The sequence below is a fragment of the Rana temporaria genome, chromosome 2, assembly GCF_905171775.1.
Source record: "Rana temporaria chromosome 2, aRanTem1.1, whole genome shotgun sequence".
NCBI lineage: Eukaryota > Metazoa > Chordata > Amphibia > Anura > Ranidae > Rana > Rana temporaria.
Genome location: NC_053490.1, coordinates 68,622,376 through 68,626,098, shown reverse-complemented (window position 1 = coordinate 68,626,098; position 3,723 = coordinate 68,622,376). Strand labels below are relative to the sequence as shown.

Here is a 3,723-nt window from a genome sequence, read left to right as displayed (position 1 = left end):
ACTGTGGAAGGTCAAGTGGAAGCCTAGGACTGGAGCGTGGTTGTGGGGCTCTAGGGCAGATCGGAGATGGAGGATATTATAATATGACAGGGAGGCTGCAGAGGCCCCCTGGAGCTAGGGGCAGAGTTGCGATTGTGACCCCCGCAACCCCTTATGCTACGCCCATGGAGATATCCATAACTACTTACAACCAAATGAAAGTCCAAATTGTCCTGAAAAAATCAAGGTATAATTCACCTGGATGCACAAAGTAGTTGATGATATGTACGGTTTTACTAACACATGTCAAAGTTGCAAAATTGGGCTTAGGCACTAATTAACCCCTTAGGAGCACAGGGGTTAATTAGTGCATAATTTTCCTTTACTCATTTCAATATTTCAACAAACCAAATTAAATTAATGAAATAACAATTTACAATTTGATTTCGGTTTACAATTTTATTAGTAAACATTTTGGTCGCTCCGGTTTCTCATTGTATAATATGAACCGCCAAGAATCTGTGGTTATGTAGGTCACTCTATTACAAAATCAGCTATACAGCTTCACTGTGCGTTGTTACTACAAAATAAAGTCCACTTTTAGTCATTTTCTCACAATATTATTATAGTATTTACATTGTGTTAGTTACTTTACATACATTTCAAATACTTTCACTAACAAAGGCACCATACCTTGTGTAACGGAACTATGTATTTCAGAAGATGGGACATTACTGACAGTTCATTGCAGAAGGTACTGGACACATTACAAGTGGTTTATTTTGTCCTGACTAGGTCAATAGGACAATGACCCTTCAATGCCTAGCTCAGGCTATTGAAATGCTAAGTGGAGCCGGCTTGTGAAATACCTTGTTATTGTGTTCTGCAGGTTAATAGCTGTTGTCAGAGACGGGACGTCTCTAGGAGATAATTACCTCAACTAAATGACTTTTAGAATGTGATTAAAGTTCATTATATGTGTGGGGAATTGTAGACGAAACGCCTAGTCACCTCGTCAGGCTAAATGATAGATAATTGGCTCATGTTAATTATTCTGATGGCAAGGGGGTGGGATGTTCCAAATTCTGTATAAAAGTGTGCTGTGTACTTGAAAATAAAGAGTCTACTTGACCCTTCAAAACGTAGCATTGTCTCGTTCTTGAAAGGGCATTCTATGGGACTATTATTCTGCTCCTTTTACAGTTGAACCTGACTCTCTCTCTGGATCTCGTGGATGGGATATACCAGCTGTACTTGCATATCGCAACTTGCCAGGGAAAAGGACGTCTCCAACGGCTGATACCCTCTCACTACTTGGGTAGCCGTTACACCTTGATAGGGCTTAGTAGTGGGACTGGGGTTCGATGGGCTGACATTGTTGGCATTCTGCTGAAAATATGAAATGCTTGGCTTTGTCTGGCTTCACAAATTCTGAGTTACAGACCCAGAACCAGCATATAGCAAATAAAAAGTTGGGATTCCTTATCTCTGTACTTGTGCCAGCCAGGTAACAAGCACTTTCAGAAAAGGTCAAAAATAACAGCCTGCATATCTCTTGTGTGAGGCATACTTGAGATGTATAGATATCTATATATTGTATGTGAATGTACTTGTATCAGTTTTTTTTATTATTATTTAAAGTGGTTGCAAACCCTTATACCCAGTGAAGTGACTGGCCTCAGGTGACACACATAAATTAAACAATTAAACCAACCCCTTTACATAAGTTGTACCTGTTTTATATGCAGCCCTCTCTCCTCTACATATATTCAAAGTCCTGAATTTACAAGGGAACTCTGAGCTTCAGAAAGCAGGGGGCGGAAGCTGAATTTACACTCTGTAGAGCTTGGTGAGTAGAACTGAGAGGTGACTGTAGGAAGCCACCGCCTTCACACAGTACACAGTAACAGAGCTGATGCTGTCAATCACAGGCCGTGCTCTGGAGCTACCAACCCTCACCTATTTTCTCTTGGTGTCAGAAAAACATGTCAGAAGTGACTCATGCAGATAGCAGAAGAATTAGGTCTTTTTATCCCAGAGAAACCCTTGAAATGCTTTTCAGGTCTCAGGGAACCCCTGTTAAGATTAATTTGGGAATAACTGGGAAAATGCCTCTTGCATTGGTGATCAGTGGGAAGAATACCCCTTACAGCAGTGATCAGAATGCCACTCTTAACAGACAGCTGAGCCAAGTGGTGTTGGACCCAGAACTCTGCAGGCACCATCATATGGTAGGTCAATCAGACACCGCTCAAGGAACCCCTAGCAACCTCTGGAGGAACCCTGGTTGAAAATGTTCTTGGTAGATTCAAAGGAGATTGGACTCCGAGTATAACAAGTGCGGGGAAATTATCCCCTTTGCATAGCACAGACCTGTATTTTTAATGATGCATCAGCGTCAAGCATCATTTACCACAGTTGTATGTATTACAGCAATACTGAAGACATGAGAACATTGTTGGGTGGAGCTTGGCTTTAAAGGAGTGTTCCGGGAATTTTTTATTTTTTTTAAAGCCAGTAGCTACACATACTGCAGCTGCTGGCTTTTAATAAATGGAGACTTACCTGTCCTGCTGTCCCTCGATGTCGGCACCGCAGCTGATGTTTCCCATCAGCTGTCGGCTGCTGCCGTCACCATTGATGGTTCACGCCGGGAACCCTACTGCGCATGCACGAGGCCCCGCTCCTCTCTCCTATTAGCCCAGCGGCCAGGGGAGGAGGGAGCCCCGCGGCCGGACTCCCGGAAGTGGTAAAGCATACCCGTCTTTGACAGGTATCCTGTCCCCCCTCCCCCCGAAAGGTGCCAATTGTGGCACCTGAGGGGGGGAGGAATACGATGAGCAGAAGTTCCACTAAACCTGTAACTTTAAAAACATGATTTTCTATATGAACAAAATGAAGCCACCCAGAGTTTGTTGTTTCCTGTGTGCTTTATTACATAAGCCTTTAAGTTGTACAGGGTGCAGTCTGTACACCATACAGTTTCCGGTCCATGCTTCACACTGCCATCTATACCAGGGTTTGACAAATTTGCTTGGAATCTAGGAGCCAGCTAAAAAAGTTAGGAGCCAAAAAACGCACCCCCATCCCGCCAAGCTTGCGTGCAGAAGCGAACGTATACATGAGTAGCGCCCGCATATGTGAATGGTATTCAAACCACACATGTGAGGTATCGCCGCGATTGATAGAGCGAGAGCAATAATTCTAGCCCTAGACCTCCTCTGTAACTCAAAACATACAACCTGTAGAATTTTTTAAACGTCGCCTATGGAGATTTTAAAGGGTAAAAGTTTGTCGGCATTCCACGAGCGGACACAAATTTGAAGCGTGACATGTATCAATTTACTCGGCGTAACATTATCTTTCGCAATATAAAAAAAAATTGGGCTAACTTTACTGTTTTTTAATTTAAAAAAGTGTATTTTTCCCAATAAAAGTGTGCTTGTAAGACCGCTGCGCAAATACGGTGTGACAGAAAGTATTGCAACGACCGCCATTTTATTCTCTAGGGTGTTAGAATAAAAAATATACATAATGTTTGGGGGTTCTAATTAGAGGGAAGGAGATGGCAGTGAAAAAACACATTAGAACTGCTGTTTTTTGCTACTTGTAACGTAATGTAATGTAACCTGTAATGCCAACGGCCACCACAAGATGGCCACTCCTAGGTTCCTTCTGCAGGCCTCAGCTTCCTTCTGTGAAGGCCGCAAAGCCGCGGCCTCAATTACCGGCCGGCCCGCGCCG

At 43.2% G+C, this 3,723-nt stretch overlaps 1 long non-coding RNA gene across 1 annotated transcript; it reads right to left on the bottom strand.

Moving 5' to 3' along the window:
- Positions 1-418: 418 nt before the first annotated feature.
- On the bottom strand, positions 419-2,638 carry LOC120928530. Its single transcript, XR_005747205.1, has 2 exons — positions 1,311-2,638; positions 419-672 (listed from the first exon to the last, which is right to left on the bottom strand). It is a non-coding gene; the product is annotated as an uncharacterized LOC120928530 (long non-coding RNA).
- Between the last annotated feature and the right edge of the window lie 1,085 nt (positions 2,639-3,723).